At 45.2% G+C, this 26661-nt stretch overlaps 1 pseudogene; it reads right to left on the bottom strand.

Moving 5' to 3' along the window:
* Window positions 1–1683: 1683 nt before the first annotated feature.
* Window positions 1684–2626, bottom strand: LOC121834704 (annotated as a pseudogene).
* Window positions 2627–26661: the final 24035 nt, after the last annotated feature.

Genomic DNA, 26661 nt, shown 5'->3' with positions numbered 1-26661 from the left:
ATTTCCAGAAATAATAGGGTGACCCGGGTTTCCAGTTTTATGAATTTTCGGTAGCATATAAAAACGGCCAGTGGTGGGCTGCGTTTGTTTTAATCCTGCTCGAACTTTCGATGTGATCTTGTTTTGTCTGACCAACGTCGAAAGTGCCTCAGTTACAATGGTTCTATGATGCGAAGAAGGGTCGCATGTAAGATGTTTGTAAAATTTTGAGTCGTTTAGTTGGCAGAGGCCCTCTGCCAAATAATCGTCTGAGTTCATTATAACGATTGCTTCACCTTTATCGGCGGGCTTTATAACGATGTCTGTCCTTAAGCTGAGTGATTTAAGGGCATTCCTCTCATGCAAGTTGAGGTTTTGCCTGCCTGGTCTCTTTTGCCTGAATTGCTGCATAATTTCTCGCTGAACAGCGTATGTATATGTGTGTTAAAAACATTTCATATTTACATGGTGATGATAAAATATTAATCAAGCTCAAATATCTTCACCATTTTCACAAAATACTACAAATTTTTGTGCACTAAATGAGTGCTAAGGAGGCAAGAGACATAAAAAGGGTAAATACAAATACGTATGGAAGTGCAACACTATCACTGGCCAAGTGTGTTAGTGCACCACAGCTCAGACAATCTGTAAAGGAAGCTCACACTGCAAAACCAATGTATTTCATGCTTCGTCTTCACCTGACATTGAAAATGTAATTAACAGTCGACTTTCTTTTCTAAATTAACCAAATCCATTTAACAAGAAACTAGGATGAATGTGAATGTTTGCTTATCTCAGCCCTGTACCATGACCACCTGCAGGTGGCCTTCATTGTTTAACATAATCCACATTTTAGTTTGATAGCTTTTGAAAACAATGCACATCCACATATGCTCAGAGTTTAAAGGGGCTGTGCAACAATTTTTGGGCCTCAACCAAATTATTGCAAGACATAGTTTCCATCCCTTTTAGAATAGAGAACAGAAAACCATTTTTCTGTACATGTGTTTGCTCTTATTTAAAAAAAATGAAACATGCTCACGAGTGTGCACCTCTCAACCGCTCTCAACTTTCCGAGTCATGTGCATAGGGAAGTTGCAAAGGAAGTCCTCTCGGGGAGTGCAGAGCTTCTATGGTAGATGTGTATAGGGAATAGTTTTATGAAGCTGGGGTAGATGGCGCTATTGACCGGTTAACTTTGCTAAACGAATGGAAACCTCCTTTAGGGAACATGGTATTGCATTTTCCATGTTAGAGAGAGGGATATGTAAACGGCTGCAAAGTGGAAAATCACAGCACAACTACGTATGTTTTCTATCAGTCGCACCAAGGTTAACCTAAAATGGCACTGTTTGTAAAATAAATATAAAACAAACATTCCCCTGCTTTTCTAGTGAATGAACATGACCCTGCCTATCAAGAATGTGGCCCAGCATGTATTAGTTGATTTCATGAAAATTTGGAACTTTACAAAACACAGAATTTTTAACATCCACGCGAACTGCCTTCCTCAGAACTGCCGCAGCAGTGACCATTTTAAGAAAAGAAAACTTCCCAGCCGAAATGTGAGGAGCACCACAAAATGCTGAATCGTCAACTTCAAGTTCCTTAACAACTAAGCCTGTGCATCATTAAGCGTATAACAAAAGATTGAACGAATATAAAACACTTTTCACCCTGGAGAGGACTATAACGGTGTTGTTACTTTTTTGAGCACGTGTGTATTGAGACGAGTGGTACACAACACCTCGAGCAATGAATCTTGAAAATACAGAAAGACAAGGAGGAATTGCACCAAGAGCAGAGATAATGCACCCTTTCTTGATACTGCTGAACTTGGATGGCTGCACATTGCCCAAAACAGTTATGCCAGAGATTGTGTCCCCAAAGTGGCACCTTTTCTCATCTTTGAAAAACGTGTCTTTTTCATTACATCGGTTCCTTTAGTCAAGACATAGAAATGTATAGACTGTTTAAGTATGGCCTTCTGTAGAACCTGCATCGCTATTCCACGGTTTCCCTTGATGGGTTTAACTAACACACCGTTGTAAGACTTGAAGCAAAAGGCAGAAGGGGTCCACAAAGGCTCCCAGTGCAAGACATCCTTTGCCGGGTGCTGGAGCAGATGAACATTGAAGACCATGTTGATATCTCCATAGAGTATGTTGCATTTTATCACAAACTCGGTTCACAAGATCTGAGCTGTGTTAATGTCATCTCTTGTGAGTGCCTCGTGAACGAGGTAATAAACAGAGTGCACAAGAAGGAGCCAGGTGGCCAAGAAAAGGCTCGGGCGAAATTCCGCAGAGCACCAGTAGCGAATAGTGCACAAGGCCACGAACGATACTCTCGGGCCTTCCAGAGTTTTTGTTTGCTCACTCCCTGGGGAAACCTGCCCAGCTTGGATGGTGGCTTGATGGCTTTCATCCTATGGTCTACGAACCTCACAGCTGCTGGTTCTCTTACATAGAACGCCCCCGCACTGTTGCTGTCAAACCACAAGTTCAAAAGTGACCGAGAAACATGGAGGAGGACAGCATGCATATGGTCAGGAACGAAAGACTCAATAACGCTAAAAGACGGCAAGTTGAGCAATGGAGAGGGGCCCTGAAAACCTCTACAGATAACACCTCCTGACGCAGCTTCGTACATGTCACGAATTTCCCTTTTTAATTTTCGGTCTTGAGCCACCTCTGCACTGACTGTATAGCGAATTGCCCTACCAATGAACGATCCGGGATGAAGGCACCAGCTGCTGCTGCAGTAGGAGTTGAACTGCATCATGTTTTGCAGGAAGGGGTGAGCCACAGAGTCCACACTGCAGCAGACTGCAAAGGCCTTACAACTTCCAAGCCATTGCGCTTCCACACAAAGCCCTTGTCACAAAGAACATTGCACTGCTGCACAAATCTTTTCAGGTATAGCTCCGGTGGTTCTTTTCAAACCACGTTTGTACAGCACTTAAAACAAATCTTTTTATTTTCCTAAGATTATCTGCTCCAAAATCATCTTTTGCTGCTCCGAAACACTGTCTTGGCTGCACCAAAAGCCGCTTTTGCTGCTCCAAAACACTGCTTTGGTTGCTCCAAAGGCCACATTTGCTGCTCCAAAACACTGTTTTGGTTGCTCCGAAACGTGCGCCAAAATGGCTTAGGCCAATCACATCACTGATGTCCACTCTGTAGTCAAACGCTTTTCTATCCTTGCATCTAATGTCCTTTTGTGGGAGCAAAGGGCATTTTTCAATTCTGTTTTCTTGAGCGGTTCCTGCGCATTTCACCTTCATTGATGACAGCTTTCGCACAAGCTTTAGGCTTGTAAGAATGTTATAAAAAAAAAACACATGCAAACAGTAGTCAAGCTTGGTCTTGAGTCGCCTGACCATTTCGAAGACAACAGATCCACCCAGACCAAGGTCGTTTCTTCCATCAATGTCACCTCCAAATTTGCCTTGGTAAGGCTCCGTGGATACCAGATATCCCGGTGGTGTGCATATGCATCACCGTTTGTAGCAGAAGCGTATCGGCTTTCCCCGCAAATGCTGTTTGCAACCGTGCTTCCCAAAGTACTCGCACATGCTTTCGTCGATGCTCTAACACTCTTGAGTTGGTGCATACAAAAGAAAGCGGTGGTTCAAGAGCTTGAACAGAGTGCACATCTTGGAGAACTTTTCACCTTGTGGGAGGTGATAATTGAAGGGCTACCTGGTGATAGTGGTACAAGTTTAAAAATACTGTTCTGAGAAAATTGACAATAAAGGTGTGAAACCTTTAATGTCAAATTTCTCAGTAACTGGAAAAATAAAAATGTGCTCAATATTACAAATTTTTTTTGTCTACGTTTTCCGATTTCCAAGCTTAGAATGCGCAAGGATGTGAAGTATTAGGTTCTATAAAGGTGAACATACAAAGCAAACTTGTATCATTATTGCCTGCCACCACTGATTTTCTAACATAATACTTCACCTTTTATTGCATTAAGTGTACAGGGTAGGATTTCTTTTACTCAAACTTTGCCAGAGACTTTATCTCCTCTTTAGTCGTCTACGTCGAAACCATTTTCATTGTCAGCGACGCTGTTGATGCGCTGGAGGTACTCTTTCAAAGCTGACCGCTTTCCGGCAGAGACATTACGAAGCAGCTTTTCCTCTCATCCTTCGCTTTGGCCGATGATACTCAGATTTTGGGGAGAGAGGAAAGCTTCTTACATCAGCAAACAGCTCATTCAGCGTCTTTCCACAATAAACAGAATGAGAGGAGGCTGACATCAACGAATTGTTCTGGTGAAGTTTTGCGTAACCTTGTCGGTACTCAATCACGCAAGCTTCCGAAATTTTCTTTTTTCGGTCGCGATGGACATTATTCTTTAGAATAGTTTCGAAATCAATGATGATGGCGTTCTTCTTTGCGTCAACCATCATGAATGGTGGTTCTCTCGACATCTAAATTGCAGACACATAGTCTTCTGGGCTCTCTACAACTTCCATTCGCTTCAAAACTTTCGCATACGTCCCAAAGTTTCGGTCACAAGTTGAAAATGAATGGTCGCGAGCGGGGAACACCTAAATGACAGGGACGTGCACAGATGCTGCCAAGATGGCACAGAATGAAAAGACTGTGTAGTTCTGATTTTGTCAACCGCAAGTGTCAAAAAGCAGGACTATTTTCTTATGTCTCTGCTTGCAGTGATGCGATTGCTGCGCCAATTGCGCCACACTGTGCCAACAAGCTAGCCCTCATACATCCTGCTATATTTTGCCAAAATATAGGTAATCTGCGCCGAGCCTGCGCCAGAAAACAAATTTCGGTCACCTTTCAAAACCGAAACAAAACTGAGTACCGTAACTGAGCATATGTGTGTGTTATGTGGCGCAAGCAGCCTCCCAACACAAAGTACCCTGCGTCAATTGTCCACCCGGTCTTGCATGGTTTTCCCGCCATCTCGTATTTCGCGCTCTCGTCGTATCGTGGTCTCGTCTCGCGTTTTCTAAAAATATTTTTAACTATAAATGCAGGTGTGTTCAGACGCTCCAACAATAGCGTGCCGGGTGCCAGCCATGCCGTCATGCTGTGAACCGAAACCACGTTTTTGCGCAGCGGGAGTTACTTCGTGAGCTGAAGCACTCGCTGCTGAAAGCAACGGCCTTGGGAAAACAATATATGGTCCCTACCTTCCAGTCACCGTGGTCGCACGACGTCGGGTGTTGCTGTCCCCACGTCGCTGCAGATATGGCGCTTTCTAAAATGAAACTAAGTACCGCCACATGTTGATCAGCATTCCTGTTTGTGTTTAAATCATGTGTTACTACAAAAATCCCTCTTTAACTCAAAGACTGCTGTGTCGAAGTATTGATTACCTAGGTTTCTCTTGGTGGGCTTTTTTTTCGAGAGGGACCCCAGTACGTGAAAAATCTGACTCGAAAGAAAGTTGGTGAAGAGAAGTGAGCTAAAGCAAAGAAAGCAATGTCTGCACGCTGAACCCGCACAGCGCGCTTGTTTGTCTCGAGTTCAGTCGTTGCACAAAGCGCTCCAAGAACGTCATGACCCTGGCTCGCAATGTCTTGCATCAATGCGCCCAGGTTCTCCTTTTTGTTTGTGTGTGTGTGTTTAGCTTGTATCTTGTTTGCCGCCCTGGCAAGCAGGCGCCGCTTAATTTTTTTTTTTTTTTGGTTGTATGTTTGACAGTTACATTTTGCATAAAATTTTAGGAATCAGTTGGCGACGGAGCAAAGTGACATGGTTTCGGTTTCAACCGAACAGCCGTTGTCTCCGCTCGCGCGACGAAGCACGCGGAACTGCAAGCCTGCCGAAGTTGCCCTCACTTGCATGCGAACATGATTGCACGACAGAGGCACCAGCCGGGACGCTTGCAATCTATTGTTTTACAATTGCTTACTTTTTACGAAAATCAGAACACAACTCAAAGTGCCCTTCATTTGTGCAGCACTCGAAACAGATATTTTTATTTTTCTGAGAATATCTACTCCAAAAGCCACTTTTCCTGCTCCAAAACACACTGTTTTGGTTGCTTCAAAGGCCTCATTTGCTGCTCCAAACACTGTTTTGGCTGCTCTGAAAAGTGCTCCAAAATGGCTTAGGCCAATCACATCACTGTGCTTGTCGAAACATTGATCAATTGCATGCTTCAAGAAAGCACACATGCTGTTGGCTTCTTTCTTGGCCACTCCTTCTATATAGAAGAACATGTAGGAGGCGTCTATTCCATGCACATGAACGTTGCAAAGATATAACCCAACAGATATAACACCAAGAGAAGTATTAAAACCTCCGAACTGCTTGGTGCTGCGCTAACTGGTCCGAGTATGAACCTTCATGTGCCTTTTCCTCGGCGCTTGAAGTTTGGACCGTACTACGTGCTCCGTAGTGACGTGGAAAAGACAGACGGTAGTTACTTTGGGCGGACGGCGGCTCTCGCCTGCCGAGTGCCGACTGTGATTGGTTGACAGTCGTGTACACAAAACCGTACCTGCTTCTCTTATAGTTATGTTTTAGAGCAGCTTCCTGATCACTAAACCTCGCAAACATGTGCTGAACTTTCGCAGGGTATCTACCAATCTGGAAAACTTTGAATTCTCAGGGAATTTCGGGTCATCTGGAAAAGTCATGGAATCATTCAAAAAGTGGGATAAATAAGGGAAAATGACCATTGAAAATATTCAGCCTTGGCACTCATGGAATTTGATCGAAATAGTCAGGAAAAAACCTAGAAAAGTCAGGGAATTTGAAATGAGTAATTTGGTAGACAACAATGATTTTGTTGACAGTCCACACATTTCTACACACGACAGGCACATGCCGTGTGCAGCATAGTGCAGTGTAGAGTCTCCCGTGTCTCACATGGTGGCCAGACCAAGCGGCTGCCGGCCACTTGTGCAAGTTAAATAAGGCGCAGCCGTGGAATGCTTTTCGACTGCTGCAAATACACCAGTGGGAGCGTCCGGCCGTGGCCTGACTGCCCACGCTAGGACGTCCGACGTAGACTCCGCGTTCTGGATATGTCTGATGTATCTTTAGACTTTGCGTCCCAGGTACTCCCGACGTATCTTTAGACACAGCACCTTATAATAGTAGTGGATAGGATCATGTTCAGTGCGCAAGCAACATTATTACAGTCGGAGGGTAGAATTCTATTCCTGTTGCGCAGGTAGTTCCCCAGCTAGGCACACACTTGAAGACGACGCTGCACTCTCTCTCTCGGGGCAAGCTTCGTGGGAGCCCTCTGCCCTCGTGCACTCATTCGCACGTTGTGTCATGTTTGCTCATGTAGCTCCCGCAGGTCTGTCGTGTTGCCGAGTTGCTGCAGCCCTGGTGTCGCTCTGTCCAAACGTTGGTCGTCGGGCAGCACACTGGAGGAACACGAAGCTCGGAGCCTCCCCGGTGCGCACAAGGTGGAGTTGAGCAGATCTCCAAGGTCTTCTGATGCACATGTGTACTCCTGTGAGACAGGTGTCGCACCCCGATTCCGAGATGTGGTCGCACTGGCAGTCTTGTTGGTCCTCGGCGGCCGTCAAGGAGTGCTGGAAAGCAGAATTCTATACCTCTTGCGCTGGTAGTTCCCAGCTAGTCATGCCTTTAAAGATGACTTCGCACTCTGTCTGGGGGTAAGCTTCGGAAGGCCCTTGTGCACCCATTCGCACGTCGTGTCGCCTTTGCTCACGTAGCCCGCAGATGGCAGGGCGGCGAGTTCACACATGAGCCCCATTTGTCCCTCTATAAACCAACCTTGCCATGTTGCTTGTCCATCTCTGGCTGCATTCTTGGGACTCTTTGCTCTTCAAGTCATTATCCCTCGTGATTATGTTCCATGGAACATGCAGTGCTGTTTTGGGGGCAGTTTTCACGAAAAAGCTGACACTTGAGTGGAAATGCCTTGGTGCTGCAGTGGAACCCAGGCCTCATCGATGTCCACGAAAGATTACCAACTTCGTCAAGAACTGTTGGACAGTGCGACCTCTGTCTGCGGCACTCTGCTGATGGCACATGTGGTGGATTCGCAGCTTGAAGGACTCCACATTGTCTTGATTGTAATTATGCAGTAGAACTGGTTTTCGATTGTCTGTGCCAAGAAGAGGTAGTCAAACCTCTTAAAGAGCAGAGTCATAAAGATGATGACCATTGCCTCTGTCTGCAGTTTTTGTAGCTGGTTTCGCCCTCCTTTGGCCGCCTCGTCAAAGTGCAAACGAAACACCTTCTCCGCTGTGAGGGGCTCCACAGCCCCTCACAGGCCCAGGATGTCCTGTCAGGGGCTATGGGGCCTACCAGCACCCTTGACCAGTATCAGGTCGCACTTGACTCTTGCAAGAAGTGTGATTTTAGAGCACTCTGGGCACTTGGTCACTTAGCAAAGTTGACTGCCATGTTTCCAGCAATGTACTCTTCAACACATTCGGCAAACTTCGAAAGCGTCTTGTAGGACACAGTATTGCTGGCTTTTTTGCCTCTTGCATCCCCAGCCCTTCTCTGGTCTTGCTGGTGTTGCACCGACAAGCTTAAGAGAAGCGTCTCGGTGCCGTCGACCTGGCAGTTGCCGCAAGTATGTCGGCAAGCAAGCCATTTCTGTATGCTGACCGAAATTCTATTGCTGTGGGGTTGTTATCACACATTCCGTTCCGTACAGTGGCAAAGAACAGCTCAAGATGGTCTTGACAGAGCTTTCGTGTCGGCAGACATCTGAGTGGCAGACTGGGGCTCCAGACCAGGTCTTCGACGAGACCTTTGAAGGAATCAAGGACGTGTAGGAAACCGAGGGCTGGAGTCTTCCTTACCCCTTGGCTCAACGGCTCGCCCGCTACCTCCTTCAGGGTTCGAAGGTAGCGTGAAGCTTGCTCTATTCTTTCAGAATGGCGACTTGGTTGCTGGCACGAACGGGACATTTGCTTCCACGACCAAGTGAATGACACGAGTTTGTCAGGTCGAATATGTCATTGGCTGCTGCGGCAAGCTAGGCAGTGGCCTCAACACCCTCGAAGCCTCAGATGCCGTTCTCCTTGCAAAACAGCAAGGTGCAGCTGACGGACCGGCTCAAGTTTGGGCTGCCAGTGACACCTTCATCTTTTGTCTCTCGAAGTCCATGCGCTGCTTTCGGAGCTTGTTGGCTGTGTGAAGGCCTTCTTGCTGCTGCAGATTGTCCTGAGCCACAAGGTACCACCAGGCCACGACCCTACCTGCCCTATCTCTGATGCACCCTTTCTCGGCCAGAGGGTTGCGCATGAGCTTTAGCATATTGCAGGCATCCAAGACAGCGTGGACCCTGCTGGTGGGGTCCAATGGATGTGCGAACTAGCTCTTCATCGGCTGAGCAAAGCGCGCTCCGAGCACTGTGAGCATGGTAATGTTGCAGTTTGTCCCATCACAGGTCACACTTATACACTTTGCTCCAGCATCCTTCAGTTAGATGATGTACTCCCGTACCAGGTTGGCACGAGCGTTGCCGTCCAGACATCGATGAGGGCGTAGCCCAGGGGGATCTTCCAGTTTTGGTTGACTGCCACTGCAGAAATACAAGTGCGTGCTTGGCAAAGGTGACACAGTTGTTGCGGATGGTGCCGTGACTCAGGTCGCTGTACCCGACGTCTTTACCATCCCAATCTGTTTGTCTTTTCGTGCCCATCCCGTCGACCATCAGGCTGACGAAAAGACATTCCTTTTGGGCTTCCTGTGCGACTTCGTCAAGGGACTGCTAGGTCGTACACATTAGAGTAGGACAAGCAACCCTCACTCTTGTGCGCATTTTTGTGTGTTGTCAGAAGCCCTGCAGGTGACACAGCCTGTGCCGAAAGCTACGCACACCGCTGTTCGCATTTCATTAGGCCCCAACTGTATATTAGGTATGTTTATTATTGAAATATTAAAAATGAATAAAAGTTGTTATAAAAAATATTTTTAATTTTTGTGTTAAAAATATGGCCAACCTAGTGGATATGTTCTGCAACTTCATGAAATCTGACATATCTTTGTGACACCTGCATGACACTGAGAATAGCTTGTGTTCCGTTGCATATTTTCTGCTTTCTGTTGTGTAAAACAAATTCAAAAACCCGTCGTGGGTGCCATATACATGGTGCGCTCTTCACATCGGATGCTCAGAACGAACCCCTGCTTATATAGTCTGTTAAGGACAGCTATCTTGGCGGTGTGGGATACGCCCATTCAGGAACACTGCAGAGGCTTTGTGTTAGCGCACACTCAACAGCGATGGCCACAAATATGGCTGCCAGTGAATATCGTATATATAAAGAAAAATGTAAACAACAATGTACAGTCAGGGCCCAGTGAAACGCGAACAAAGGGTTTGTGGTTTTCGGTACATGCTGCACCACCTGTGCAAATTTACTTATTTATTTATTGTACTTTTCTTCGGAGCCCCTAAACGGCCCTTGGGCCTACATAAGGGTGCACCTCTTGATGTGCTCAAGCAGTGTAGCATAAGAAGCAGGCACATAAAACACAAGCATAATATGATGAAACAAGGACATATAAGTGAAAAGTAAAAAGAGAAAAAATGTGCATAAAGTGCTGAAATGGGAGCCGCGAGTGCGTGGGTCACTCACCAGCACATTGGACCCTCGCTTGGCACATTCTCAGCTTCGGTGTTGTGCCTCTCTGTGGTGCCGTATGCATCAAAAACCACAAACCCCTGTTAGCAATTTAATGGGACCCAACTGTGCACAAATAATTCAGTATCCTCAATACATGTTTAAACACAGGAGAGGGGCAAACCGACTTGGAGCTTGACGAAGGCTTTTGGCCCAAAGCTGGAAAGCACAATATGTAGTTGTAAATAAGAAACATTTTAATTTTCTTGCTTTTCTTTGTTTTGCTTGCTTGCATTTTATGAAACAGACTGTGTCTGTTTCATAAAATTTGAAGGAAACGAAAACTATGGTGCGCCCATTACATTTCCCAAGGCCCGTATTATCGGATTAATACAATCATATCTATTGTAGCATTAGTTGATATGAGCTATCCCGCAGGCGAGAGTTAGCAGATGGGAAGCGGTTTTGAGGCTCTACTTTTGCGTTTAAACGACACTGTACACAAATAAACAAACATGGTGGGAATGTACTTCCAAAGCCATGCTGCGGCCACACTGGTTGTTGCACCCAGACTTGTACACATTACTGAAAAACAGTAAGGAATTGCATTTACAATTACTTGAGGCTAAATTGTAATTAATTACAATTACAATTACTCTCCCATAAAAGTAAGTTACCGTTACCCCAGAAAGTAATCCGTTAGCTTTGTGGCGTTACTTTCAACAATAGTTTCATTTCATTTCATTTATTAATCCTTAAGGGTCCTCTGTCGAGGACATTACATAAGGAGGGGGCAACACAAGAAATTATACAAGAAATGAAAAAAAACAACAACATAAAAATTACATAACAACGCACACTCATGCAACGTAGCTAAAATTGCATAACAACGCACTCTCATGCAACGTAGCTAAAAAAAAAAAAAAACTTGGTGTGGAAAAATACGACATGATGGAGCTTTTGAAAACCACAGGGTCAGTTATTGTAATGAGCGATTCTGGAAGACTGTTCCAGTCCACAGTTGTTAGTGGGAGAAATGATTTGTTAAAGGCATTACTGGAACCCGATATACGTTGAAAATTGTAAGAGTTATTGAGCCGACGAGATGACCGTGCGGGAGTGCGCAGGAATGAGCTTCGAACAGTGGGATGGTAGTGGTAAAGTTTATGGAGTAAGCAAAGACGTGCAACCTTGCGGCGTACCTGCAGAGTTAGTAAATTTAGGCTTGTTTTCATGGCAGAGACACTGTTTTTATAGTCATAGTTTGATAAAATGTAGCGGGTTGCTCGGTTTTGAATTGCTTCCAGTCGGGTGATTAAGTAATTTTGGTGCGGATTCCATATTGTAGATGCATATTCCAATTTTGGTCGAATGAAGGTTTCGTATGCAAGTTTCCTAAGCTTTGGAGGAGCAGCATTCAAGCAACGCCGGATGTAACCAAGGGTCCTTGCTGTGTCCGAAGAAATTGTGTTAATGTGATTAATCCATGTCATATCGGAAGTTTGTACGACACCGAGATATTTATACCTATCGACTTCTTCAATGATCTCGTCGTCCTGCACATACTGGAAGGAGGAAGGAACTCTTTTATGAGAAAAGTGGATTAATTTGCATTTAGATTTATTTAGTGGCATCAACCAGGTGTTACACCACTGAGATATATTATCTAGGTCCTTTTGGATGAGTTTGCGGTCATTAGGTGAAGTGATCTCGCGATATAGAACACAGTCGTCTGCAAAAATATGTATGTGAGAAGAAATAGAATTTGGAAGGTCATTAATAAATATTAGAAAAAGAAGAGGCCCAAGGACTGTGCCCTGGGGCACGCCAGATGTGACATTAATTAAATCAGATTCGTACCCATTTAAGACTGTGTACTGTATTCGCGAGTCAAGAAAATTACGTATCCACATTAAGACGTGGGGGTCTAGATGAAGGTGAGAAAGTTTAGAGATTAAACGAATATGTGGGACACGATCAAATGCCTTGGAGAAGTCTAAAAATATTGCGTCTGTTTCGTTGTGAGATTGAAGGCTGCAATGAAGGTCATGTGTAAATTCAAAGAGTTGCGTCTCACAAGAGTAACCTTTGCGAAAGCCATGTTGGTGATGGTAGAAGAAGTCATTGTAATCTAAATGCGACATTATATGCGAATAAATGATATGTTCAAGAAGTTTAGATGGAACGGAAGTTAGTGAAATGGGACGATAGTTAGAAGGCAAGGAACGATCATCACTTTTGTGGACTGGAACAATCCTACCTACTTTCCAATCGGATGGGAGGCAACCTTCGGATAGTGACTGATTAAATATCAGTTGCAAAATATCACTAGATACAATTTTTTCAGAATCTTCGGTGATATGTTATCTGACCCTGAGGATGGTGAAAGCTTGAGCCCATCGATAAGAGTGGCAATACCGGCCGATGAAACGTTGATAGGGGCCATGGGCTCGTAGTGAACAGTGGGTAGCTCAGGCACATTTAAAGGGCCCATGAAACGATTTTTGGGTTGGGATAGATCATTTTAGATTGGGATTTTACTAATAGAACATCGTTCAGTGGGCCAAAAGAAAAAAGGTAGAAAGTCAAAAGCCTGACATTCAGTGCGAAAATTTGAAAACACAGCGGACTATTTCGTTCCTCCTCCCCTTCGTAACCGCTCTGCCTTTTCACTGGGATACATCCGCGGTCCCAAAAGCGTGTCATCGGGTCCAAACTGACGTCACACAAAACCGGACCTTATTTAGACCCTTCACCCCTAAGCTGACATTGTGGTGGAAGCTACGCGTTGGCCGGACCAATCGGCCACCTCCGTTTCATCACCTGACTTCATTCTCTGCAGCCACATTTGCCACGCTTACGTGGCAAAAGTGTGGCTGGCCCAAGGAGCACGTAGCTTCCACAGCACTGTCAGCTTAGGGGTGAACGGGCTAGGGAAAGAAACTTTTGTCTGAGTTTTGAGCGACGGGCTAATCTTCTAGGGGGACAATGGCTCTCTCCGGGTACATAAACCAAGTTCCGAGCGAGAGGGGTCTCCCTTCTTTTCGCCTTCTTGAACTGTTTGGTGGAATGCGCGATATATGAGTTGAGGAGGAAAGCGAAACAGGAAAAAGTTGGAAAAGCGTTTCATGACCCCTTTAAAGGACACTCGTCCGTGAAGATGGATGCGAAAAAGGTATTCATTACCTCTGAGCACATTTTAGAGCGCAGCTCTTAGGGGCCCGTTTCCGGCTTGAGCGGCGTCGCCGTCGGCGTCGCCGTCGCCGTCGGCGTAACCGCGCGGTGCATCATGGGAAATGTCCCATAATGCACCGTGCGAGCCCCCCACCGGGGTCACGTGACCTCGGGGGGGGGTCACATGCCCCCCCCCCCCCCCCCCGAGGTCACGTGACCCCCTCATCGAGGTCACGTGACCCCTCGAGGTCACGTGACCCCCCGAGGTCACGTGACCCCCGCCGATGTCGCGTGACCCCCCGATGACGTCATTGTCACTGATGGCGTCACCGACATTCGCATCGTCATCGTCATCATCACTGGTAAAGTCATCAGTGACGTCACTAATGACGTCATCGGTACCCGCATCGTCATCAGTGACGATGACCATGCGGGTACCGATGACGTCATTAGTGACGTCATCGGTGATGATGACACTAATGACGTCATTATTGACGTCATTAATGTCATCATCACCGAGGCATTGGGGGTCACGTGACCCCCAAGGTCACGTGACCCCCCCCTGGTTAATTTAACCCCCCCCCCCCAGTGCCCTTCCCTCCTCCTCCTCAAGAGCTGCGCTCTAATTCGGCGTTACAGGGAGTTGTAAGCGGCTTTCACTTTTTTTCCTCAACTGGGTTGCCACCCTCATCGACAAGTTGAATGATATCATTGTTGTTTTTTGGGGTTGTCCTGAAGGATAGTTGGAAGGTCCTGATTGAAATATTTTCTCTTTGAAGCTTTTATTAGATGAATATAATCCTTAAGGCAATTATAATACTTCTCCCAAATATTTGAACAGCTGGTCAGTCTTGCTTTGCGAAAGAGGCGTTTTTTCTTATTGCCAAGTGATTTAAGTCTTTTCCAGGGCTGGCAACCATGACTTCGGATCCGCAGAGTAGGTACAAATGCCTGAATAAGGTCATTCAATTCATTTTTATATAAAATCCAGTTGTCATTCACACTCCTTAGATTAAAATGGATTTGGTACGACTGCAAGAAAGTGGTCAAATTTCTGTTCATTGACACGAAATCTGCTCTACCGTAGTCCCGTATCACCTTTTTGACAGGCATCTTCACCAAAATGGGAAGGGACAGCGAGATGTGCAAAAGTTTATGGTTACTGAATCCATTGCTGTAGGTAACGAATCGAACAAGATCAGGGGAGGACGTGAGTACAAGGTCAAGGATGTTATCCCCACGGGTTGGGCTCAAAACGACCTGGGTTAGATTAAAAAGCAAACATAGTTCCAGAAACTCGCGAGAATCACGTGATGCATCGGCTGTTAGACGTGACCAGCTTATGTTGGGAAAGTTGAAATCTCCGAATAACAGAAGGTTCGCTTTTGGAAAACGTTCAGTTATCTCCAATAGGACTTTATGCAATTCACTTGTGAATGCAGAGTCACTTTTCGGGGGTCTGTAGCAGACAACAAGTACAGTTTTAATTATAGCCGAACAAAGACAGACACAAGTAATTTCCAAACTGCATTGTAACAATGCAGAACGAAGTGATATGCCTTTTGACTCCGATAAGAACACCACCACCGCGTTGGAGTGGCCTGTCCTTTCGGTAGATACAGAGATTAAGGTGATCGGGAAATAGCTCGTCATCGCGAACATCTGGCTTCAACCATGTCTCGGTCAGCACAGCAATATCAGAATTGCTATCTTCCAAAACACTGCACAGTTCCTCTCTTTTATGCATGAGGCTGCAAATATTAGTGGAAGAAACGTGATATGACGAACTTTTTGTTACCGTACGTGTTAATGAACTGGGAGCATTACGAGATGGGCTTATTACAGAGCGTAGTTATGCAGAAAATTCTTTTACACGGTCTAATGCAGCGTCATATACAAAGAATTTGTTTAGCATACGGAGTTTATCGAAACGAATCTTGAATGGGACGTTTTGTGGCGTTGCGAATTGAAACAGCTTACTCTGTGCTAATCGAACAGAGGGTGATAAGTCTTCTCGGACAGCAAATTGGGAGCCCTTCAGTTTAGATCCCGATGCCAAGACTGCGGTTTTATCTTTGAACCTCAGAAACTTTCCAATAATCGGTCTGTTTTTCTCAGGGCAAAAACGACCTAAACGATGAGATCGTTCAAGATTGTTGGCATCTAGCGTTAGTCCAAGCCTCTCCCTACAGAACTCAAGTATCTTCTCTTCTGATTGAAACCAAGATTCAGAATGCGAATCTGGGATGCCAAGAATCAAAAGATTTGACCGCCGAAGCCTGTTCTCTGCGTCGTCACACCTGGTCCTAATTTCCAAGAGCTCAGAGTTTACTGTGTTATCGTTGTCAATGGGTGGGTTCCGGGGTGCTTGTAACGGGACCGCCGCGAGATTGCGTTCGACCGCAGCGACCCTCTCTAACAGTTCATTGACCAGTGTGTCGGTCGTTTTTTTATTGTTTTGAAGCGACGTGATTGACGCTAGCATTGCGGACTGTCCAGCCTCTATTCGCTGCACAGCTGCTAGAATAGACTCTAGTTCAGGGGTGGCCAGGCTGGCCTGGCCTAAGAGCCGCAAACAAAACCACGGAACTTCCAAGAGCCGCGGGGGGGGGGGGTGCAAACGACTTTTGTTTAGAGTCTGACTGTACGTATGGGGGCACAAGGATGTACGACTGTACGTATGGGAGTACAGTGTGCTTTATTATGAAACCTTTTCTTCTTTTTTTTTTCCGGGTGAAACGCGGAAAGGGGCGAAAAGGGGGGGGGGGATGTCCCCCTACGAGGGATCCGCGAGCCGCACTTGGACCAGCAAAGAGCCGCATGCGGCTCGCGAGCCGCGGTTTGGCCACCCCTGCTCTAGTTTATCGGTTTCTATGGGGCCAGGGTTTAGTTCTACATCACCCGATAGAATGAGAAGCTGCAATAGAAACGCCACATAACTATAGTTCAGAACTAGACACAGTAGCTTTTTTTTACACAAATCAACCAGGTCGGTGGGGCACGACATCGCAAGCAGGCAAGGGTCATCATCGTGAAAACATGCGGTATTTTTAAAGTAACTAACCTGCACCAAAAACAAGGTCATCGTAGTTTCCGTGACGATGCCGCGCCCCGACTGGTAGAGCTGCGTTGAGTGCTTTTGAAGACATGCATCGGATATGGTTCCAGGTTGCCAGGCGAAGAAGCTTTTGTCGTTTAGTTTTGGCGGGATGTAAGCCGGGTCGTCGGGCGTATCCACCATGCAGAAGGTGCTCGCGTCCAAGAAGAAAGGGGCGTTGACGGTGAGTGTGCATCCAGGAGGGGCAGTTGGCTGCGCCGCTGACAGGGCAGCGGATAGCAGCATCTGCACCAAAAACAAGGTCATCGTAGTTTCCGTGACGATGCCGCGCCCCCAAATGTCTTCAATTAAGAAACAAAGGGAAGAGGGTTATTCAAGTTCTTATTGTTGCAACCTGTTCCATTTAATGACCTTGAGTATTTGAGCAACAGCTGACTCTCGAAAGTCTCGTCGGACATTTTGCGTCATTTCTTACTCAATATGTTGACTGCTACGCTGAACACCCTTTGAACTGAGGCACTGTATGGGAGTGCATATTGTGCCTCATGAATGTTTTATGCTCTGCATTGAGCTTTTTCAGCGAAGCAATAGAAGTACGATCTAGCTTGAAAATAAAGCAAAGCTTCGTCCTTGAAGCCGTTGCCTGATATTCAGAGTTTTAGTAGATCGTTCCGATACCTCCGATACCCCCGATAACGGTACCCGATAACGATATAATGCATGCGCAAAGGCAGCGGCGGAGTATCGGATATCGTTATCGGAGTCATCGGACCGATCTACTAAAATGCTCCATTGTCTAAATCGCGAAGCTGTGGAAGTCATCAGGCATCTAGCCAAAACTAGAATAAGAATTGATTTATGTCTATCTTTCTATACCGGCATATATTGCCAGACAATAGCAAAGCATAGTTGTAACAGTAATGTGATAGTTAAATAATATATAAGGTTTGGCTCGATTTTCTTTCTCCTTTGGCTCTGAACAGGTCGAGCCTCGGTTGAAACGTTGGTGAATAAAAAATAAAGAAGTTTCCAGTATATAAATATACGTAATCGAAAAAAGGGCCTTCCATAACATTTAATTAGTACGTCGGTTAAAACAAGGAAATCTAAACCCACATTTGTTGTGTGTACCTTTCTTGGTGCCGTTCAAAAACGCATGGAGCACGAACCGACTGCAGTTTACTCCGGTGTTCTCAAGATAGACGTCCGCTGATGCCACCGGCAGCAAAGGGCAGAGTACTAAGTAAGCCGCGCTATGGCCCACTCACGAGTTTCACTCTCTCCTCAAGCCCAGAATATCAAGTCTACGTCAGCCACCATTATGTTTTATTTGAAAAAAATACCTGTTTGAGATAAGATACGTCCTACTGGGGTAAAAACAGGAAGAAGCAGAAAAGAAGACTATTACCATTTTTGGAGTGCTCGCAAAGAGCTGACTCACAAAAAGGGTGACTGAGATGCAGGTAACCTGGCTGGAATTTACAAATAAAGTGGGCCAACCCTAGAAGTTGGACTACAAAAAAGTAGCTTTTAACACAGGGTCAAATAACGTGAAAGAAGCAGAAAAAAATAAAATCAAATCGATCCTGTTTTAAGATGGTAAGTGTGCAGCAACGAACGAGGATGCTTGTGGCAATAACACCTTCACATATTATCACATCTCTTTCAGTGGATTTTAGGGTAGACGGAGCGTTGTCTCATGGTGTGACATTATGAAAATGGTCGAAGTCACTATAACCGAGAAGGACATTGTTAATTCTTGTCTGTGCACTTACCGCCTCGAGCTTCTCGAAGAGGCACACAATCACTTGGTGTCCTTCTCTCCCCGTCTTTGATCGCAAAGAAAAAACAAAGGGACTAAAAAAAGCGGATGTAACTTGCACCCCCCTCCCCCCCTCTTTTTATGTTTATTTGGATTTAAAAAAAAAAAAAAAGGTTCAGGGGCTTGGTGTTGCAAAAAAAAGGCTTTGCAAAACTGAAGAGTTCCAAGCCTCCCTTTGCAGTGTCACTGCGCTGGACTTTACCAAAATAAAAACAATTATTTCTTTAGCAAGGAGAGGGGGGGGGGGGGGGTTGGTCCTGAAAAAAAAAAATGTAACGGATTACAAGGAATCTGTTATGTAAAAAATATAAGGGAATTACTTTAAAATTACTCTTGAAGATATGTAATTATTCCGTTTCTAAATGACTGATAAATGTAAGGGATTACAAGTAATTTCGTTACTTGTGACAGATTACGTATAAGTCTGGTTGCACCCATAGCAGTGTGTGCTGACGTACTCGCACATCGTATCGGAGCTTCCATCGGGCTCGCAATGGCAGAAAACTGCTCTCATAATACACTCATTCGAGTACATGCGGTTGGAGCGTGTGTATTCGAACCTCGGCGAGCTTAAATACAGCGTATTTATGCTCGCCGAGGTTTTTAGTTGTATGTGACATATGAGAGCCCAACTACCCAGAACAGAATTTGCGGCTCAAAATTCGGTTTCTTTCTGCCCAAAAACCGCCGATCGAGAACTGGCCGGTTTGAGTTGCACTCACTCTCTTTTCCGTGGTCACGGGCCGTTTTCTAAGGTTTCGACGCAACCACCAAATTTAATCAAAGTCGTGGGTCATTGAAGGCACACAGTCAATGCTAAAAATAGAAAAAAAAATAAAAATATGAAACCCATTTTTTGTGGCTTCCAAAAAGCTGCAAATACGTTGATTAAAAAAAAAAAAGGTTGTTTAGACAACTGGAAGCATTTTGTGCATTCACGGCATAATTCTCAACATGGCGTCGTTTCGCGTATCGATGCTTGAGCTGTCGCAGTCTGAATACGTCTCGGCATCTATTGTGAGCTACCACCCACACCAAAACCTCCCAACACTGTTACCAAGGAAATCTTTCCGTCCAGCTGCTGCAAACTACTTGCGAATTGGAACGCGGCTCTTTTCTTCTGGCTGATTGTGCACTCCTTAGCCTTGCTGAAGTCCAGCCGACATGAGCACGGCAAGTCGTGTCAGCCTTTGCCCACCCTCCGCAAATGTACACCCTGCACACTCGAACCTCTGATAACCTGGGTCTTCGGCCTTCTCCAATGCTGTGGCAGATCAGTGCACGACAGATGTGCTCGGGCCTCGGCGAATCCCTTGCCTTGAATCAAAATGACCATCTTCAGGACGGCCTGGAGGTGGCTGCAGGCTTGCTTCCCAGCTAGGCACTCACAGTATCCATCAACAAGTTCACCGTCCTTGGTGATAATGGCACTCATGGTGTAGGGTGGCTGCGTTTTCTTGTGGCTCCTGAAGCATCTGGCTCTCAAGAAGAATCTGGAGGCCCTTTAAATGACAATGATAAGCGATAGCTCCCATTTACCTTGGTCGACCAAGTAGAACAACTTGCCCTTGACTTGAACGCTGCCGGCCTTGAGGAGCCTTGCCTTTACCTCCGGTGTACGTAGCTTGAGCAACCAAACGTGGCTCATCTGGTGGACGCCCAAACCCGCCACGTCCGATAAAACGGTCACCTTCTACAACAATAATTTCAAGTCTTCACTGCTGTAAGGGCGTCTTTTGAGGTCAGCATGAAGAACCACGCTGAGCTTCGCTGCTTCTCCGTTTGGCGAAGCGGGCAGTTGCAGCCGATAACCCTTGAGCAAAAAAGATATACCGTTATCACCGCGGCCGGGCATGGTTTCCCCCACTATCGGAGAGCAATTCATAACACGTCTGCTCGCTTGCGCGTCTGGAGGTGGAATTCATATATGGCAGCCACCACAGCGTTGTTGTGAGCGGCGGCACTTAAGTTGCTGTGTGGCGCACTGGATTGCAGCACGTTGCAGCGACGCTCCTTCGACGGATGTGAGAGCCACCAGAGCATTCATCGTGTGGTGCACTGAAACGCTGTGCATCGCAGCGACCCTCTTTCAGTCAAGTAGCAGCCACCACAACGTCATTGCTAGTGGTGGCACATTATTTGTCGTACGTCGCACTGAAACGCGGTGCATTAGGGGGTCACCACAGCGTCGCTGCGGCAGCACGTAAAGTCGCTAGAACGCGATGTAAAGTCACTAGAATGCACCACAGTGTTGCCTGTTGCTGCAAGCTTTTCCGCACTGTCTGTGGTGGGTTGTTGGCACAGCACCAATACAGTGCGAGAACACAAAGGCAAATGCAGCAGTTGCCGCATTTGCCTTTGTGTTCTCACGATAGATTCAGGCCCTATAGATAATGGAACAGATTGGTGGCCAGTGACCTTCAGTCTGTTCCATTATCTATTGTGCCTTTCGCCCTTCTTGGTGGACAATGGAGGACTTGCTGCAGCTGCGAGAAGTTTTCACAGAAAAGTTGGTATACAAATCATACCATTGTACAAAATGTACCGATGGAAATTTCAGAACAAAATGTGACAAACACTTGAAAATATTGTATGCTTATTCTTTGCGTTCACTTAATTTTAGCATACACGGGGACCAATGATGAGTTCGTTGCAGAGAGTGATATTTAGCTGCTGCAGAGTTCAGAACCTACCATCTCGGTCAATTTGCGAAGTATTAAGCCTGCAAACATACAATCCTTTTGTGATATTTGGCTAGAAATTCATAATTAAACATTGCCATGTATTTTGTATGATAATTCAGGGTTTTATTAGAGCAATTTGCTGACCTATCAAGTCTTAAATTGTCTCTTTAGGTGGGGTTCCTTTCCCCAGAGAGCCGGAAAGGCAGCGCTCTGCCAAGGCGTCGCTCCCAAACACCATGACAGCCAAATCCTGTGTGTACGAAGACTCTGGCTTCCCCTCGAACTGCTTCATCTCTATGTCGGTTACCACAATATCTCTGAAGCGTACCTGAAATATAAGTATAGAAATGGAACCAAGTATAGTGGTCACATCCAACTGAACCCCTTTTAGATTAATGTCTATGCATGCATGCACAGCTTTGAATTGCTGGTGGTAAACAAGTGCATCATGAGCAGAGCCATATAATGACAATAAATATTGCAAACAGCCACGTAAGTGTTCCCTCAAGATGGCACGCACACTAGCTGTGACAGACCTCTAAAGCATGATCAATTACAGCTTCAACTTTCAGCTAACCCCTCAATGCACAAGAGCTTGCACCCCTAGAGGCACTCAAGGAAGTCACTAGGGGTGCAAATCACTACCATATGAATCATCCAAGTGGTTGCCTGGCAATGGTTTTATCATTTACTATTTAGGTACATTATTTCACATGGAGTTAGTGGTGTAAAGTCGGGGAAGATACGGAAAAGGTCAAGCGAGCGCATGGCTTTGAAAGCACGCAGCGCTATCTAAGGGAAAATGGTTAAACTATAACGAGGCTACAATGCATCCAAGCATCATTTCATCGTCTGTTAAATTTTTGTTGTCACCCCCGGCTCGGATGTCTTTTTTTGGTGACGGCCATAATTTCCTTGCCAGTAGGGAGGTGTTGTTTTCTTAAAACTTATCCGAACCCTTAGCTCTTCGATAGGTAAAGCAGAGCTAGCACAGGCACATTTCAAATTACTGATTGGCTCACAAAACAAAACATAATAATGCTGGAGGAAGCAAAAATAAAAGATCAGGCTCTCGCTTTCAACAAACGCCAAAACACTGAGTAATCAATTTGGCGACCCAATTCAAGGAGTTTTGCTCTCTCGCCTTTTGTAGCGTAAAGCCGCATGATTAATGTAGAACCACAGAAGATATCAACGTTAGCTCGACAGGAGTTGATCGGTCAAGCAGAGAGTAATGACAATGACGCCCATAGCCTCGTCACAGTTCAGCTTTCTTCTCTTAGTGCCGAGTGTTTTCGAAATCGCACACCCTCTTGGCCTTTCTCATATCTTCCCCGATTGCGCATTTCGCCGTGTTATAGGCATTTACCTTCATGCGGCCATATCAAGCAATAAGAGCTACAGACATTTATGCTTTATACAGGGTTGTATGAAGAAAGTATATAAAAAGTAAATACTTGGGCATCAATAAAAATAGATTTTTCAATTTCTTTGTCAATATTTACACCCTTTTTAATGGACAGATTGCTTGTGAAGTTCCTTATTTCTAATTGTTTATTAGTTGGTGTTAACTCACTGCTTTATTGAGTACTTTGTGCCTTAGTGAGCTGTCAACAGAGATTATGGTTCTGCTGCACAACTTGCTATGTGTGCAAGGTTGCATAACACCTATCCTTTGTGTTCCTCTCCAACATCTGTATTCTTCTATAGGCAACATAACATGTACCATTTACACCAACATCAACATTCTTTAGGCACTTCAAACTGACATGCATGAAGCAGTTTGTTATTTGAACCAGAAGGCACGAGAGAGACAATGAAGTAAACTAGAATTAGAAACTTTTGTCAACCAATTCTCAGATTCATATAGCACGCTTAGGTACCACGAGAGGTGCTACAGTTGCAAATATTGTTCATTGGGTTCTAACAAAATTTACTTGAGTTATGGAAATGACCTATGGGAAGCAGTAGCTATCAGAGGGTTTTTATGCATCCTGGTCTTCCCTACTGAAAAGAGCCATATAATTTTCATAGAGGTTGACCCGTTTGGGTCATACAATGTTATGGACATACGGGGCCCGAATGCAAACAGGTCGTCCAATATGTGAACGGGTCGCAAACAGGAACACCTGACCTATTATGCAAGTCGACCCGTTATGCGGGTCGACCTATTATGCAGGTCCACCCGTACAATTCCTGTTCAGAAAAAGGTGAGGCGGCAACCCCTGGTCTGCCCTTCATATACCGAAGCTCTCCACTGAAATGAAATGCTGACAATCTTCCTGAAAAAAGCATGCAAACTAAAATAATGACTCGAAGGCAGGTACAGTTGACGAAAGTAATATTGCAAGCATGACAAAAGCAAATAACCAAACACCGTCATCGCATCAACAGGAAAACTGTTAGATTCAAGAAGTAGCTTAAAACTGCAGCTTCCTGTTGATATCTTGAAGTTGCTCCGCGATATACTTGTTCATGAGACCCTTCCGTTTCCACATTCGAGGGTGCTTGCCTGATGTACATGTCGAAGGCATCTGAAAATAAAAAGAACTTGGAAAGTAGCCATGTGCACTGCTGTTAAGAAGCCTTAGGAAAAACACATCACAATCACATGTTAATTTGTTTCAATATTGTACTTATTATGGTACAACTGAGAACAATTAGCAAGGATCTTATTGGTCTATCAACCCAAAATAGGTCAGCCAAAATGTTTGCCACCTTAAATTTGACCACCTTCTAAATGACAACTATGTTTTGAAGTAGGCACAGCTAGCCTGCTCTGGGCTAGACTATGTTCACTCTAAACTGACACTGCCTTTTGCTGAACCAATCAAAAGTCCGTCTTTGATTGCTTGACTTCGCTCCCGGCATGTTAGTCTGCACGGTGGGGGGGGGGGGGGGGGGGGGGTTTGATCATGTGGTTTAAAGTTGACAGTTGACTGTACCAACGAGCATGCAGCTTCTGCAGCCCAGTCAGCGTAGGGGCGGATGGAGTAATGGCAACTTTTGGAAAATCAACTGCACCTCGTGGCTAGGTCACAAAACTGTCAGGGTGGGTTCGTGCGACAGTTTGCATGAGCTAAGCAGATATTCACGGCATCTGGCAGTCTAAACGGAAGGCCGGAAAAACAGTGGCGGATCCAAGGGGGGGGGGGGGGGGGGGGCGCGACGGGGGTGGCCACCCCCGCCCCAAACAAAGTCGACCCCCCTTCCTTGTCCCTTCTCGGAGGGCAATTTGACATGGGTGGACCCCTTTTGCACAAGAAAGAATGGGAGAATAGTGTCTTTAAAAATTCCGCCCCCCCCCAAAAAGGAATTCTGGACCCGCCCCTGCGTGAAAATAGGCCTGAAAACGCCTGATGGAAATTGCCAATAACTGTGGCCCACCTCCAGGTTGATCACATAATACGGTGACAGAGGTGACCTATCCCAACATTTCAAGAACATTAGTCTTAACTGAATATAATAAACGGTGCACGTAAGTTTGGGCCTATGCCTATAAATGCTTAAATCTATCACTTCAATGTTTGCTTGCATTACTCAGAATTTCATTTCAAAATTGCCGTTTAACCTGCCTCAATCTAGTGTATGTGAATTTGGCACTTTCATTTACTTTCCTAAGATTCCCTCAGCTCTTTTTTTTTAATATTGTATATCTACAGACACTAAAAAATGTTTTGTTATGCACACAAAACCAAGAGCGGATATAAATGATGATCGCCTCTGCTGCTTGCTTTATTAGATCTTCCTCAAATTAACAAAAGGGCTTTATCACACCGTTCGGAATAGGAATAGACGGCAGAACAAGATCCGTCATGACATCTGTAAAGTTTAAACATGACCGGGGGAAAGAGGAAAACACTGCCACATGATTGAAGCATTGCTCGCAGAAAGACGGGAAATAATTGTTTTATGGAGCCTGTCACCATACTTGGGAGCTGAGCTAGTGCTGAATCACTGTAATATCCCGAGTCGTCACCCACCCCACTTTTTGGGCCAATATCCATTTCAAAAAACAAAAAAACAAAAAAAACATTGTGTCATCACTTACCCCTTCAAATACCCCAATGCTGACTGCTGACTCCTCGATCCCCGAACATTCATCCTACCCAAATGACGCAGCCGCGGACCTTAAGCGCCGTTCACACTTCCAACCGAGTACAACCGAGAGAAACAAGGCCGGTTTTTAAGCCTCTTACGACGTCTTAGGACCAGCTCCGCTGCAGTGCACTCGGTCCTAAGACGTTGCAAGAAGTTTAAAAACCGGTCTTGTGTCTCTCGGTCGTTCTCGGTTACAAGTAGGGATGTCGCGAACCACCCTAGGTTCGTTTTCGAAAGGTTTCGATATTTGCAAAGCGAAACTGAGGTTCGATTTCGAAAAATTTCGATATTTTCGTATCGACCGAGGTTCGAATTAAAAAAATTCGCAACTTTCGATCACAGTGGAGTTTCGAATTCGAAAAGTTCGAAGCTTTCACGGTTTCTAAAGTTTCGGGTTCGAATATTTCAAATATTTTTTTTACTTGAGGTTTGATAAATTCGAAGATTTCAAACTTTCCTAACTTGAAATTCGACATATTTGAAAAATTTAAATTTCTTAAGATCTGAAGTTCGAAAAATTCGAAGATTTCGAAATTCTTTGGAAATAAAATTAGAAAACTTCTAACGCTTCGAATTTTTACAGACATGAAGTTCGAACAATTCGAAGATTTCGAATTTCTTTCTGCATCAAGTTCGCAGGTTTTGATTCTCTTTTAATGCTAAATTCGGAAGAAAAAAAAAACTTCGAAGATTTTGAATTTCTTTCAAGCCCAAGTTTTCAAAGTTCGAAGTCCGGTTTTCAAGTTTCTCCACAGTTTCAGTTCCAAATAATGTTTTCACGACTCACTGGTTTTCACGAAATCAAGTTAGCAAAAGTTAGGGTGCGTTATCTAGACTGCGAAGTTGGTCAGGCAATTAAATGAGACGACGAGTGTCCCGGATGTGGTGGAATATTTGCCAGTGCAGAGTGACATGTGACCATAGATCTGTAATTGTGATCGCCAGCCTGGGGTAGGGGGGGGGGGGGGGGGGGGGGCGTCGTCTTTAACGTGCATCGCGCAGTAGTGATCACACAGAATTACAAATTGTACAAATTGAGGCTGTGCACAAAATTACCGCAGAGCTTGTTTTGATTAAATTTTGCAAACAGTTCCATGCGTAACACTTGCCATTCAAGAGAACCAAGGATCGCGCTGTGGAACCCAGGCAGTTTTGTCTGGGTTTTTCGCGTGGGGGGCAAGCACGATAAACCATTAGGCCACAGGAGCGCTGCCAAGTAGGCCAACTGTGCACGCGGCAATATTTCCCAATTTTCGAAACCCGAATGGGTTTTATGGAAGTCAGT

Source organism: Ixodes scapularis, unplaced genomic scaffold (assembly GCF_016920785.2).
Source record: "Ixodes scapularis isolate PalLabHiFi unplaced genomic scaffold, ASM1692078v2 ptg003926l_1__unscaffolded, whole genome shotgun sequence".
Taxonomy (NCBI): Eukaryota; Metazoa; Arthropoda; class Arachnida; order Ixodida; family Ixodidae; genus Ixodes; species Ixodes scapularis.
The sequence above is the reverse complement of the archived record's forward strand: the minus strand, read 5'-3'. Positions and strand labels throughout refer to the sequence as shown.